Source organism: Pristiophorus japonicus, chromosome 12 (assembly GCF_044704955.1).
Source record: "Pristiophorus japonicus isolate sPriJap1 chromosome 12, sPriJap1.hap1, whole genome shotgun sequence".
Classification (NCBI taxonomy): domain Eukaryota; kingdom Metazoa; phylum Chordata; class Chondrichthyes; family Pristiophoridae; genus Pristiophorus; species Pristiophorus japonicus.
Window position 1 is genome coordinate 62900788 of NC_091988.1, and position 15980 is coordinate 62916767.

The 15980-nt window shown below is 48.8% G+C and overlaps 1 protein-coding gene and 1 pseudogene across 1 annotated transcript in view; one reads left to right on the top strand and one right to left on the bottom strand.

Annotated features, from left to right (window-relative positions):
- LOC139276775 (sorting nexin-18-like) overlaps nucleotides 1–3615 on the bottom strand; it is a 57699-nt pseudogene extending 54084 nt beyond the window's left edge.
- The window catches only part of sema3b (sema domain, immunoglobulin domain (Ig), short basic domain, secreted, (semaphorin) 3B), a 393889-nt gene that overhangs the window by 48828 nt on the left and 329081 nt on the right, over nucleotides 1–15980 (top strand). The window lies entirely within an intron of this gene.

Consider the following 15980-nt stretch of genomic DNA (forward strand, 5'->3'; position numbering starts at 1 on the left):
GGGATACGGTCACACAGTGCTTATGTTACAGGTCCAGTAATCCAGAGGACAGGACTAATGGGGGCCGAAATTCAGTGCAGCCAGAAAGCTGGTGGTGTTAAGGTCATTTTTCCCCGATTAGTGCCGCAAGGTTTGCGGGGCGGCCATTGGATCCAAATTCAGCTTTTTGACCACAAAAAAGTGTTCCAATCTTATTAGCCCTTCAAAGCTGAAAGTTTGAAGTCTTAATTGAGGTGTTATTCCCATGGGAGATTCACCTTTAGGGTGATGTGGCAGCTGCCATTGCAGTATAGGCGCGAGGGACCGAGTGTATCGGTGCTGCTTTGGAGAGGATGTCCACGGCTCTGCAAGAGTCGACGGAGCGTCTAAGTGCTGTCATATCTGGTGGCTTTCAGACTGTGGCTGCTCGCATGCAGTCTCAGCCGGATGCCCCCCAAAACCTCAGTGTTGCTTTCGTGGCTGGGTCTACCACAGGCCAGGGGGGACCTTCTGGTGTGGCACCACAACACCGACCTGAGCTCCCTCAGATTGGCGGTGGTGGTATTGTGCTGCCCGGTGGGTTATTGAGGCTCCTCGGGCCAGGATATGGATAATGCATTCCCTCGGACTCGCAGAATTCCTGACCTCAGACCTGTCACTCTGCCAGTGTCTCCATGCATGGCATCACCCAAGCCAAATCAGACTGAACTCTCCCAGGAGGGTGTTAACCAGTCTCCAGCCGGCCCTTCCAGGCCCAAAGCTGCTAAAGGGCATCCTAGAAGGACATCTGCAGCTTCCACACAGGGAACACAGCAGCCTTCCCAGACCCATGAGGTAGTCACAGGGGAGACACTGAGGCGAAGTCGCAGGTTAGGCACGTGTAAGATCATCATAGGCAGTCCCTCGAAGTTGAGGATGCTTCCATTCTAAAAGTGAGTTCTCAGGTGGCTGAACAGTCCAATGTGGGTCCTACAGACTCTGTCACAGGGTGGGGCAGATAGTCGTTGAAGGAAAGGGTGGGTGGGGAGCTTGGGTTGTTGCACGCTTCTTCCGCTGTCTGCATTTGCTTTCTACATGCTCTCAGCAACGATGCTCTTCCTCCACATGGGCGGTCTTGGGCTAGGGATTCCCAGGTGTTGGTGGGGATGTTGCACTTTATCAAGGAGGCTTTGAGAGTGTCCTTGAAGCATTTCCTCTGCTCATCTGGGGCTTGCTTGCCGTGTCGAGGCTCCGAGTAGAGTGCTTGCTTTGTGAGTCTCGTGTCAGGCATGCGGACGATGTGGCCCGCCCAATGGAGCTGGTCGAGCATGGTCAGTGCTTCGATGCTGGAGATGTTGGCTTGAACGAGAACACTGATGTTTGTGCGTCTGTCCTCCCTTTTGGATTTGCAGGATCTTGCAGAGGCAGCGTTGGTGGTACTTCTCTAGTGCTTTGAGGTGGCTGCCGGAAATAGTACATATCTCTGACCCATACAGGAGGGCGGGTATCACTACACCCCTGTAGACCATAAGCTTGGTGCCAGATTTGAGGTCCTGGTCTTCAAAAACTCTTTCTCAGATGACCGAAGGCTGCGCTGGCACACTGAAGGCGGTGTTGGATGTCATCATCAATGTCTGCCCTTGCTGACAGTAGGCTCCCGAGGTATGGAAAATGGTCCACGTTGTCCACGGCCTCACTGTGGATTTTGATAACCGGGGGTGCAGTGCTGTGTGGCGGGGTCAGGTTGGTGGAGGACCTTTGTCTTATGGATGTTTAGTGCAAGGCCCATGTTTTCGTACTCCTCGGTGAAGGTGTTGACAATGGTTTGGAGTTTGGTCTCCGAGTGTGTGCAGACGCAAGCATCGTCCGCGTACTGTAGTTCGATGACAGAGGATGGGACGACCTTGGGTCTAGCCTGGAGGCGGCGGAGGTGGAACACATTCCCATGGGTTACCACTCGGAATGCTGAGCTGGGGCGACGTTTCCAGTCTGCGCCCCTGGATTGAGATTTCAGATTTCACTCTGTGAATCTCGGGATCTCTATTTCTCTCTCTCTGTTTTTTTCCCCTTTTCTCTCTCTCTATTTCTCTCGCTCCCTAACAAACATTCTCATTCTGTTTCTCATTCTCTTTCCTCACTTCTACCTCTTTCTCCTTTCTTTTTTGCTCTCTCCCTCTCTCTCTCTCTCTCTCCCTCCCATTCCTTCTCCCTTTCCGTCCCATTCTCTCTCCCTCTCCCTCCCTCTCCCTCTCTCTCTCTCTCTCTCCAGTACTGTAACTATGCCAATGCAGCCAATGCAGTGGCACTGGGGCCCTCGCCTGAAGGGGGGCCCACCACTTGCTTCCTCGAGAACTCGGCGGTGTGGCTCAGCTGGAAAACGCTCTGGTCCATCCTCTTGGTGAAAGTTTGGAACCTGTCGACCCTGCTCTCCACCTCCTGCAGGTCGAGGGGGCTCTGCGGGGTGCTGAGCGTCAGGAGGAAGTTGCCCCCCACCATGTCGTCCTTCTCGGATTTCCTCTTGTCCTGCTTCCAAGCCTTCTCATCGTTGCAGGTGAGGAAGTGCTGGAAGGCGTCACAGCGGGCCAGCACCGGGCGGCTCGTCATGTGGTTCATCCACAGGGTCAGCCCTTCCTTCCACTTGGAGATGAAGTCCTCCTCGAAGCGGCCGGGGGCTTGCTTCTCGGTGATGTGGAGCACCGAGATGACGGGGAACTTCTCCACCAGCCGGCCGTACAGCCTGTCGAAGTGCTTGTAGCGCCGGTTGACCGGGCACTGGATGTGGCTGGGCACCAGGCGGTACGAGATGTAGCTCTTGAGTCCCTTGAACTTGGTCCACTTGGTGGGCTCGCCGATGGAGCAGGCCAATGGGTAAGGATTCTCCTTCCACTTGGGGCCATACAGGCCGGCTGCCACGCAGATCTTGTTGCCGTCCTGGACGAAGCCGGCCGCCTCGCCCAGGATGAACGCCTCGCCGCCCGACTTGACGAAGGTGGAGAAGCGGTTGAGGTTCTTGCTGACTGTGTCCGTGCTTTTGGAGGAGGAGGAGGACACCGACCCCCCCGACATTCCGGCCGCCGGCCCCCGTGCTCACTCGATAACGATCCGTCCCGTCGAAATCCGAGAACCTTCCGCCGTCGCCTCCGCCCCCGCACCCGCTGTCCCCGGACAGCGACTTGTCCGCCACCGTCGAGTTATCGTCCCAGTCGTCGTTGTCGCCACTGCCTGACACCTGGTGCTGCAGCCCCGCCAGGACCAGGCCCCCCGAGACCGCCGCAGCAGCTGCCTGTTTGGGCGAGAGGCGTGGGCCAGAAGTGCTGGCGACGGGGCAGGCTGGCAGGGAGAAGCCGCTGGGGGGCTGAGGCAGCACCGGGCTGTTGTAGCCGCCAGTCGGCATGTTGGTATAGCGGGAGGTGGGGGGGTGGGGGGCTCGGCGGCACCGGCATCGATACCGGGTGCAGCGGCGTCCCCACTCCCAGCCCGCAGGATGTGCACATACGAGGCCGGGAAGAGGCCCCTCTGGCCGTGCCTGTTGGCCCCCTCCAGCCAGCCCTCGATGTCGTGCTCGCTGTACACGGTCAGCACCTTGTGCTCCCGCACCGAGATCTCGCCCACATTCTCGCTCTGGAAATCATACAGAGCCCGAGCCTGGAGCGCCATCGTCCCGCCGTCTACTCCCGGCTCAGCTCCGCTCCCGGACCCCGCGGTAACCCCCCACCCCCTAAACCCTCCCTCACGCCGGTCCCAGCTCCCCCTCACACCGGCTCCCCCAGACCCTGAACTCCCTCTTCGGCCCCCCAGACCACCTCACTTGAGGAATGGCTGCGCTGGGTCTTCCCTGGCCGGCTGCACTTTTCCCTGTCGTCCTATGATTTTAAAAAAAAATCTATGTTTGCATTGGGGCCCACATCCTCTAGTTATGCCACTGTCTCTCTCCCTCCCTTTCTCTCTTTCTCACCCTCTCAATCTCCCTCTCTCACCCTCTCTCTTTCCCCCTCTCTCTCCCCTTGTGTGTGGATTCTGTGCTGAACATCCTCAGGTTTGGATCTTCCTTCTTGTCTCTCTCCGTTCCCAAGGCTCCGAGATCTCTGCCACTCTGCATGGCCCTAAAAGTTGGCGGGGGCGCCGTCAGCTAAAGCGTCGGCTTCTTCACGCTGTAAATGGGTCCGGGGGTGGAGTGGCAGTGGTGCGCACTTTTAGCAGGTCACTACTGCCGCAAGCCCCACACCGCCACGAGAGTCGTCGATGGCCCACACCGCTGCAAGACCTCCCGGGCCCAACCTATGTCGGGGCGGCCAGTCGAGCCCAAAGTGGTGGCCATTCGATTTTGATGATTGGCCGCCGCAAACAGGCAGTAACAGTCCTTCCCCGGACTGTGAATTTCGGGGCCTTGATCCAGAGACACGAGTTCAAATCGCACCAAGGCAGCTGGATTTAAATTCTGTTAATTAAATAAATCTGTAATTAAAATGCTCGTATTTGGTGACTATGAAATTACCGGATTGTCATAAAAACCATTAATGTCCTTTAGGGAAGGAAATCTCCCATCCTTACCCGCTCTGGCCTATATGTGACTCCAGACCCACAGTAATGTGTGGTTGACTCTTAACTGCCCTCTGACATGGTCTAACAAGCCACTCAGTTTTATAAGGTGGCTCCCCATCACCTTCTCAAATGCAATTAGGGATGGGCAAAAAATGTTGGCCTTGCCATTGATGCCCACAGCCCATGAAAGAATTAACAATAAATTTTCCCAGGGATTTATTAGTGACTATCTTGTATTTATGGCCCCTGGTTTTAGACACCCCATCTATGTCAGGAGCCTATACCAAGGGTTTAAATGCCTCATCACTGTCGTTAACGCTGCTGCATTACTTGATATGGCCCATGCTGGATGGGCTGCGTGGACCATTTATGCTCCATTAACCCTTGACTGGCTGACTGGAACGCAGCTGGTGCCTATCGAATCATACCCAACCCTGATTCCTTCTTTAGGACTGGGGGTGTGGTAGGGTTGAAAGAAAAAAGCTCTCCAGTTTCTGGGCGTGTCTTGAGTCTGTAGCCTCCTAAGCCCAAGGCACTTTAGTGTCTACACGAATAGTAGTTTGACTGAACTTAAGGGTCTCTTTTGTTCCTGCTTATTGGGTGGTTTTCTGTAAATACTGTTTACATGTCAGCTCATTAAAGATCATCATCATCATCATAGCCAATCCCTCGAAATCGAGGAAGACTTGCTTCACTCTAAAAGTGAGTTCTCAGGTGACTATACAGTCCATTACGGGAATTAGAGTCTCTGACACAGGTGGGACAGACAATGGTTGAAGGAAAGGGTGGGTGGGGAGCCTGGTTTGCCGCACACTCCTCCCGCTGCCTGCGCTTGGTTTCTGCATGCTCTCGGCGACGAGACTCGAGGTGCTCAGCGCCCTCCTGGATGCTCTTCCTCCACTTAGGGCGGTCTTTGGCCAGGGACTCCCAGGTGTCAGTGGGGATGTTGCACTTTAGCAAGGAGGCTTTGAAGGTGTCCTTGAAACGTTTCCTCTGCCTACCTGGGGCTCGCTTGCCGCGTAGGAGTTCCAATTAGAGCGCTTGCTTTGGGAGTTTTGTGTCCGGCATGCGGACAATGTGGCCCGCCCAGCGGAGCTGGTCGAGTGTGGTCAGCACTTCGTTGCTGGGGATGTTGGCCTGATCAAGAACACTGATGTTGGTGCGTCTGTCCTCCCAGGGGGATTTGCAAGATCTTGTGGAGGCATCGCGGCTGGTATTTCACCAGCGATTTGAGGTGTCTACTGCACATGGTCCTCGTCTCTGAGCCATAAAAGAGGGCGGGTATCACTATAGCCCTGTAGACCATAGGCTTGGTGCCAGATTTGAGGGCCTGATCTTCGAACACTCTCTTCTTCAAGCGACCGAAGGCTGCGCTGGCGCACTGGAGGTGGTGTTGAACCTTGGAGGCGGTGTCAATGTCTGCCCTTGCTGTTAATAGGCTCCTGAGGTATGGAAAGTGGTCCATGTTGTCCAGGGCCATGCCATGGATCTTGATGACTTGATGGGAGGCAGTGCTGTGTGGCGGGGTCAGGTTGGTGAAGGACCTTTGTCTTGTGGAGTTTATTTATTGATGGGATGGTGATGGGATAGCAGCTCCCTAGGGAGATCTCTCCGAACAATCCTTCCTCTGGCCATCTGCTGCCATCCTTCAACTCTCTCTCCCTCAAACTTCCCCTCCCACTGTCTAAGCCCCTTCTGGCCCTAACTTCGACCCTCCAAAGTACTTTTCTCTATCTAAAACCCGTGCTACAAGGGCCCACTGCCCACCCCCATCCCCCAATCTCGAATTGCCTTCGTTAAAGCTAATAGTTTGAGAGTTACCAACACGTGGAGTAGGTTGCAAGTAGAACAGTGGCTGCAGTATGACCCTTTTTTCATCGCTCCACCATTGGTGGCTATAATGTATGCACCCAGGTGTGTAGAGCTGTTGCATTGTGAGTGGCTTAGCCAGGTGGTTGTGAGCCTGGTGGATGAACTGTTAATGTGTAGTGTGATTGTTAAACCTTTGCTAATAAACCAACTAGTTCTTAATAGCAATGTGTTGCTATGAATTCGTCAGCAAAGAACCCATGAAGCAAATACATTACAGTGGCCGTGCCTTCAGCTGTCGAGGCTCCAAGCTCTGGTATTCCCTCCTAATCCTCTCCACCTCTCTCTCCTCCTTGAAGATTCTCCTTTAAACTCTTTGTCTATCCTAACATCTCCTTATGAGGCTCGGTGTCAAATTCTGTTTGCTAACATGCCTGTGAAGCGCCTTGGGACGTTTTACTATGTTAAAGGCGCTATATAAATGCAAGTTGTTGTTGTGGGATCCCTCAAGAGTATATCTTGGCCTTGAAGGGGGTGCAGAGTAAATTCACTAAAATAATACCGGGGCTAAAAGGGTTAAATTATGAGGACTGGTTGCACAGACTAGGCTTGTATTCCCTTGAGTGTAGAAGGGAGGGAATTCCAGAGCTTAAGGCCCGAGGCAGCTGATACATCCTTCCTGTGTATACCCAGAGGAGGAGGGTAAAATAATTAGGAATGATAATTCTGTTCAATAGTTTGCTTTAGCAGAGTCATTTCACTTTGTGTTTGGGAGCTGAGATAGGCCTGACTGCCATTCTCCTGCATGCATCTGTTAGACACTATCAAAGGAGGTTTCTTTCTTGTTTTCAAATCCCTCCATGGCCTCACCCCTCCCTATCTCTGTAATCTCCTCCAGCCCCACACCCCTCTGAGATGTCTGCGCTCCTCTAATTCTGCCCTCTTGAGCACCCCTGATTATAATCGCTCAACCGTTGGTGACCGTGCCTTCTGTTGCCTAGAACTCAAGCTCTGGAACTCCCTGCCTGAACTGCTCTGCCTCTCTACCTCTCTTTCCTCCTTCAAGATGCTCCTTATAACCTACCTCTTTGACCAAGCTTTCGGTCACCTGTGTTAATTTCTACTTATGCGGCTCGGTGTCAAATATGTTTATCTCATAACACTCCTGTGAAGCGCCTTGGGCCGTTTCACTATGTTAAAGGCACTATATAAATACATGTTGTTGTTGTTTGAGTGAGTTGCTGCAGTGCATCCTGTCGATGGTACATTTTGCTGGTAGAGTGGATATTGAGTGCTGGTGAATCTCTTCGGGTGAGATGGGAACGGAGAGACAATTAGCAGAAAGTGAAGCGAAAAGAACATTTTAAAATAACAATGATCTGCCCCTATTCTGTGCTCTTCACTCTGATACCAGACCAATTGTGTCCTTGAATATTACTCTTTCTCTGTAAGGTGCCCTTTACTGTAACACAGCATTGTTTTATTTTTTTTTAAAAGATTGATTGGACCCCAAAGGAAAGACCCACAGACAGACCGGACTTTGTTACGGCTGGAGCTGAAACCATACAAGTTTAAGGAGTGAATGGAGACCCGAGTGAAACGTTTACTAACCATGATACTCCTGATTTTGCAAAGGCTGCCCTTGGGCTTCAATGCATTGTTAAATGGTACAATCCCCCCCATTGTCACATTGGAAGCCGACAATGCAATGTGGCAATAATGTACTGTTCGAAGATGCCTTGGGCCCTTGATTGGCCATGGGAATATGCATGGGGCACCCCGTGCACCTGCTATTTCACCTCTGATTTGCCCGAATATCAGCAGCTCATAATTAACCTGAGGTTAATGATTGGGGTTAATCAAGATAACAAAAACAGATTATGTTGTCACTATCGCGTTGCTCTTTGTGGGAGCTTGCTGTGCGCCCACTGGCTGCTGCGTTTCCCACATTACAACAGTGACTACACTCCAAAAAGTACTTCATTGGCTGTAAAGTTCTTTGAGACGTATGGTGGTTGTGAAAGGCGCTTTATAAATGCAAGTCTTTCTTTCTTTTTGATTGCTTCGTTTCAAATGAGTATGTCGCCATTACTGGGATTGGGAACTCCTCCAAATCCGTGTCCCCGTTGACGATAACAACAAATGCCAAGGAGAGATTGAAAAAGTGGGAATGCTGGAAATCAGAACCGAGAACAGAAAATGTGGGAAATATATGCAGGATAATTACCTCGTATTTTCTCGGTTGCTTTAAATGAGGGAACCACCCAAATTGTTAATCTGTTGCTTCTCGTTTCGATGCTGATTGATCTGCACCGTTTATCCAGCACTTTATGCTTTTTTTATAACTGTCGTCAAAGCGATAGCCCGCATTAAATGTCACACAGTGTCAGATGAGGCTCAGTGGATAGCACATTCGCCTCTGAGTCAGAAAGTTGTGGGTTCAAGTCCCACTCCAGGGATTTGAGCACAAAAAAAATCTAGGCTGACACTCCAGTGCAGTGCTGAGGGAGTGCTGCACTGTCAGAGGTGCCGTCTTTCGGATGAGGCCCCTTCTGCTCTCTCAAGTGGACGTAAAAGATCCCATGGCACTGTTTCGAGGAAAAGCAGGGGAGTTATCCCCAGTGTGCTGGCCAGTATTCATCCCTCAATTAACATAACAAAAATACAGATTATCTGGTCATTATCACATTGCTGTTTATGGGAGCTTGCTGTGTGCAAATTGGCTGCTGCGTTTCCCACATTACAACAGTGACTACACTTCAAAAAATAAATAAATTGGCTGTAAAACATTTTGAGATGTCTGGTGGTCGTGAAAGGCACTATATAAATCCAAGTTTTTCTTTTTATATTGGCTTAGTGCTGAGGAACATATTCTCAATACAAAGTGGGACTCAAAACACCCTGCCCTAAGTCCAGCACTTCGTCACCACACTCAAATGAAATTCAAATGCTTGATGCTACACTGGTGTGACACTATCCCAATGGAAAAATTCAGTGTAGGACTGCCAACTGGCCAGGATTTTCCAGGAATTGAAGATTGATCTCCAGGACGAGCAAAAACCGAGGAGAAAGATCACAGGGGTGTTAAACAAAAGTTCTGAGGCTTTTTTTCATTTTCTTTGAACACATTAGTGATAAAAAAATTGGTGATGGGGAAAAAAATAGGCTGCTTCACTGAGAGTCAAGAATCGTCGAATCCAGTTGCAAAGAATCATTTCCTTTTCAATTGGTGTGGGACGACCAATGGTGAGAGCGTGGGAGCGGGGCAGTTGGAGGCAGGAGGTCAGATGAAGAAACCACGCGAACACATTTGATCAAAGTTAGCAAATTCTGGTCAGTGGTAACTATGTTAGTCTTCATAGATGGTTCCTTCTAGATTGCTCCAAGAAGTCTGATCATTCCTTTCTAAGCGATTCATTGGCATAACTCTCTTTCTGGAAGTAAGCACCAAGTCCCGCTCACCCATCACCTCTGTGCTCGCTGGCCTACATTAGCTCCCGGTTAAGCAACGCCTCGATTTCAAAATTATCATCCTTGTTAACAAATCTCTCCATGGACTCGCCCCTCCCGATCTCTGTAATCTCCTCCAGCCTCACAACCCTCGGTGATGTCTGCGTTCCTTTAATGCTGCCTTCTTGAGCATCCCTGATTATAATCGTTCAACCATTGGTGGCCTTGCCTTCTGTTTCAAAGGCCCCAAGCTCTGGAATTCCCTCCCTAAACCTCTCTGCCTCTCTCCCTCGCTTTCCTGCTTTAAGACGCTCCTTAAAACCTACCTCTTTGATCAAGCTTCTGCCGCAATTTGGCTCGGTGTCAAATTTATTTGTTTTTTCTTATAACACTCCTGTGAAGCACCTTGGGACGCTGCACTACATTAAAGGTGCTATATGAATACAAGTTGTTGTTGTAACCATTTCCTTCTAAACTTGCCATGGCATGCTTGAAATTCCAGTGCTTCAAATTGACCCTTGCTTTGTTAAATGTTGGAGTGAAAACTCTGGTGGAGTCCCAATGCGTTTGACCCGTTGGTAGTACTGCCACCCTGACCATCTCCCAATGCCAACTGACACATCAAAAAAATGAAAAGGTATAGATTAGTGGATTGGGGAAGGATGTGGAAGGATGCTGTGAGTAGGCCGGTGTAAGGTCTGTGAGAACAGTCTGTGCCGAGGCTTCAAATGATGAGGGTAGACTGGATAGGTCGAGTTGCCTTTTGGGTTAGCTACTTTTTTTTGGATGAGATATTAAGCTAAGGCCCTGTCTATAATAAAAACAGTAAATGCCGGAAATACTCAGCAGTTCAGGCAGCATCTGTGGAGAAAGAAACAGAGTTAACGTTTCAGGTCGATGGCCCTTTGTCAGAACTGGAAAAGGTCAGAGATCTAACAGATGTTTAAGCAAGTGTTGGGAAAGGGAAAGGGGGGAGGGGAGGAAAGAACAAAGGGGAAGGCCTGTGATAGGGTGGAAAGCAGGAGAGATTAAAAGACAAAAGGGACGTTGGTGCAAAGCAAATGGAGATGGTAATGGGGCAAGTAAAGAAACAAAAGATGAGTCAGGATGAGGTGTAAATGGGAATGGCAGAATCATCAACAGCTGCCGTGGGAAAAAAACAGGGGCAGGGGTTATGGTCTGAAATTGTTGAACTCGATGTTGAGTCCAGAAGGCTGTAAAGTGCCTTATTGAAATATGAGCTGCTGTTCCTTGAGCTTTCGTTGAGCTTCATTGGAACAGTGTAAGAGGCTGAAGACAGAGAGATCAGAGTAGGAGCAGAGCGGGGAATTAAAGTGACAGGCGACTGGAAGCTCGGTGTCACCCGGACGGACTGAACAGAGGTGTTCCGCAAAGTGGTCACCCAATCTGCGTTTGGTCTCCCCAATGTAGAGAAGACCAAATCGTGAGCAGTGAATACAGTATACTAATTTGCAAGAAGTACAAGTAAATCGCTGTTTCACCTGGAAGGAGTGTTTGGGCCCTAGACGGTGGGAAGGGAAGAGGTAAAAGGGCAGGTGTTGCATCTCCTGCACTTGCATGGGAAGGTGCCGTGGGAAGGGGAGGAGGTGTTGGGGTGATTGAGGAGTGGACCAGGCTGTCTCAGAGGCCCTATCTACCTGTTCAGATGGATAATATAGGTCGCACATGGGCCGGTTTTCTTCCCTAAAGCTCATTAGTGAAGCAGTTTGTTTTTTATGATAATCTGACAGCTGTAGCTTTAGTTACAGTGTCAATGTAGTGTCAAGGAAGATAGACTGAAAGTAAACTAGCACAAAATATAAAAACAGATACCAAGAGTTTCTATAGGTATATAAAAAGGAAAAGAGTGGCTAAAGTAAATGTTGGCCCCTTAGAGGATGAGACCGGGGAATTAGTAATTGGGAACATGGAGATGGCAGAAACTCTGAACAAATATTTTGTATCAGTCTTTACGGTAGAGGACACTAACAATATCCCGACAGTGGATAGTCAAGGGGCTATAGGGGGGGAAGAACTTAACACAATCACAATCACTAAGGAGGTGGTGCTCAGTAAGATAATGGGACTAAAGGCAGATAAATCCCCTGGACCTGGTGGCTTGCATCTTAGGGTTTTAAGAGAAGTTGCGGCGGGGATTGTGGATGCATTGGTTGTAATTTACCAAAATTCCCTGGATTCTGGGGAGGTTCCAGCAGATTGGAAAACCGCAAATGTAAAACCCACATTTAAAAAAGGAGACAGACAAAAAGCAGGAAACTATAGACCAGTTAGCCTAACATCTGTGGTTGGGAAAATGTTGGAGTCCATTATTAAAGAAGCAGTGGCAGGACATTTGGAAAAAACATAATTCGGTCAGGCAGAGACAGCATGAATTTATGAAAGGAAAATCATGTTTGACATATTTGCTGGAATTCTTTAAGGATGTAATGGACAGGGTGGATAAAGGGGAACCAGTGGATGTGGTGTATTTGGACTTCCAGAAGGCATTTGACAAGGTGCCACATAAAAGGTTACTGCACAAGATAAAAGTTCACGGGGTTGGGGGTAATAGATTAGCATGGATAGAGAATTGGCTAACTAACAGAAAACAGAGAGTCGGGATAAATGGTTCATTCTCGGGTTGGCAATCAGTAACTAGTGGGGTAACACAGGGATCAGTGCTGGGACTCCAACTATTTACAATCTATATTAATGACTTGTAACGTAGCCAAGTTTGCTGATGATACAAAGATGGGAGAAAAAGCAATGTGTGAGGAGAACACAAAAAATCTGCAAAAGAACATAGACAGGCTAAGTGAATGGGCAAAAATTTGGCAGATGGAGTATAATGTTGAAAAGTGTGAGGTTATGCACTTTGGCAGAAAAAAAATCAAAGAGCAAGTTATTATTTAAATGGAGAAAAATTGCCAAGTGCTGAAGTACAGCAGGACCTGGGGGTACTTGTGCATGAAGCACGAACGGTTAGTATGCAGGTACAGCAAGTCATCAGGAAGGCCAATGGAATCTTGGCCTTTATTGCAAAGGGGATGGAGTATAAAAGCAGGGAAGTCTTGCTACAGTTATACAAGGTATTGGTGAGGCCACACCTGGAATACTGCATGCAGTTTTGGTTTCCATATTTAAGAAAGGATATACTTGCTTTGGAGGCAGTTCACAGAAGATTCACTAGGTTGATTCCGGAGATGAGGGGGTTGATTTATGAGGAAAGGTTGAGTAGGTGGGCCTATACACATTGGAATTCAGAAGAATGAGAGGTGGTCTTATCGAAATGTATAAGATTATGAGGGGGCATGACAAGGTGAATGCAGAGAGGATGTTTCCACTGATAGGGGCGACTAGAACTAGAGGACATAATCTGAGAATAAGGGGCCGCCCATTTAAAACTGAGATGAGGAGGAATTTCTTCTCTCAGAGGGTTGTAAATCTGTGGAATTTGCTGCCTCAGAGAGCTGTGGAAATTGGGTCATTGAGTAGATTTAAGACAGAGATAGACATTTTCTTAACTGATAAGGGGTTATGGGGAGCGGGCGGGGAAGTGGACCTGAGTCTATGATTGGATCAGCCATGATCGTATTGAATTGCGGAGCAGGCTCAAGGGGCCGTATAGCCTACTCCTGCTCCTATTTCTTATGTTCTTATATTTACATTCTGAATGTAGTACCAATAACATTTGTGCCAGAGTTATATCACATTGATACAATTTTACTGGTCACTTTTACTGGTACTAGCTTTATCTTTCCAGATTTTAAGTTGAACGCACATTCTCTGGATTATCAGCATTCTTGTTGACCTCGGTATGTGCTATACTTTGGCCTTCGACCCTACACCTTACTCTCTTAAATAACAACATTTGCACATTTCTCCTGTGCTATACCTGACATGGTAGTTCTTGATGTTGATGCTGGGTGCAAAAGATGGCAAATTATTCTATTACCCCGTTTCACCTCTCACCTCAATGGGCACAACCATAACAATATCATTGGGATGTTACCAGGCTTAGCTTGCTAACAGGATATCCTAGATACACTTTGCTTGCATCTGGTATTAAGATTACATGACCGTTTTTCAGTAATAGCCTATTTTGGTGAGAGCATCAAAAGAAAGTCTGCCTGGAGGCCATGGAACCCCAGGTGAATCAACGTCATAGAAACTGAATTTGTTCCAGCTCTGCTCCCTCTATCATGTCACAGCTGCCGCGCGCCTCCAGTGGTCTGGTCTACCTTGGAATAAAAAGCAAAAATTCCAATTTTCTTTTTTTTACATTTTTGTTTTGTGAATATCGTTATTTGTCAAGGTGAGAGATCTTCATGAATTGCAACCTCGCTCTCTTTAGAGCAGAAAGCATTAAGGGGAGATTTAATTGAGGTGTTAAAAATCAGGAAGAGTTTTCGTAGAGTGAATAAGGAAAAACTGTTTGCAATGGCAGAAGGGTCGATAACCAGAGGAGGTAGATTGAAGATAATTGGCAAAACAACCAGAAGTGAGATGAGGAGACATTTTTTTATTTTATCAGGGATGCTCAAGAGGGCAGAATTAGAGGAGCACAGATATCTCGGAGGCTTGTGGGGCTGGCGGAGCTTAGAGGTTGTGATGGGCAAGAACTTGAAAAGAAGGATGTGAATTTTGAAATCAGGAGCCAATGTAGGTCGACGAGCATAGGACTGATGGGTGAGCGGGACTTGATGGCAAGTTTTGGATGACCTCAAGTTTACAGAGCGTAGAATATGGGAGGCCAGCCAGGAGTGTGTTGGAATAGTCAAGTCTAGAAGTAACAAAGGCAGGGATGAGGGTTTCAGCAAACAGATCAGCCATTAATTTATCTTGCTCCTATTTCTTATGTTCTTATGAGCTGAGGCAAGGGTGGAGATGGGCAATGTTATGGAGGTGGAAACAGGTGGTCTTAGTTATGCTGCGGATATGTGGTCGGCAGCTCAGTTCAGGGTCAAATATGACACCAAAGTTGCGAACAGTCTGGTTCACCCTCAGACAAGTGTTAGGGAGATAGATGCAGTCAGTGGCTAGGGACTGGAGATTGTGGTGGGGACTTAAAACAATGGCTTCAGTGAAGATTTTTTCCCATCCAGAACTGGATGTCGGACAAGCAGTCTGACTCTTCTTCGAAATAGTGCCATGGGATCTTTTATATTCACCTGAGAGAGCAGATGGGGCCTCGGTTTAACATCTCATCTGAAAGACGGCAGCTCCGACAGTGCGACGCTCCCTCAGCACTGCATTGGAGTGTCAGCCTGGATTATGTGCTTGAGTCTCTGGAGTGGAACTTGAAGTGCCAGTGCACATTGCCGTGGGAAGGGTAGGATGCTGAAAGCTGGAACCTGGCAACTGGTTACTATCGAGTGTGCTGCCAGGGGATCACTGGGCAAAGGCAAGTTGCTTACTCCAAAGGGAGGAAGGGACAATAAGACAAAGACAAAACACTGCAGAGGCTGGACACCTGAAATAAGAGCAGAAAATGCTGGAAACACTCAGCGGGTCAGCCAGCCTCTGTGGAGAGAGAAACAGAGTTAACGTTTCAGGTCGATTACCTCTCGTCAGAACTGGAAAAAAGTTAGAGATACAACAAGTTTTAAGCAAGTATCCGAGCCAGGGATCGCAAGGATGTGCGCATCACCCGCGCCATGACAGGAGCTGACGTCTGCTGGATGGACCACCGCCTAATCCGATCCATCATCGACATTAACGTTGCCCCAAAGCAGAGGGGACAGCAGAAGCAGTTCCGTAAAAAAGTTAATGCCGGAGCACTTAGAAACCCAGCTAAGAGAGCCCTATTCAGCCTGCAGCTCACAGCCAATCTGGCGTGCCTTGATGAGCCTGAGATGCTGAATGCCCATAGCGCTTGGTCTGCTCTCCAGGCCTCTGTAACCAGTGCCTGTGAAGAGACACTTGGTCACTCAACCAGAAAACATCTGGACTAGTTTGATGAAAATGATCAGGAGATTGAAGAACTAATAGATCACAAGCGCAAAGCAATTCTGAGCCTCAAGCAACAACCCAACTCGGGAGCTGCAAAACAATATTACAGATGGCTCAAGGCTCAGGTCCAACAAAAAACCCGGGACCTAAAGAACAGATGATGGATGGAAAAAGCACAGGAGATACAACAACTGGCCGACAGCCACGATATTCAAGGATTCTTCACGGCAGTCAAGGCCACCTACGGTCCAAACTCCCAAGGCCCCACC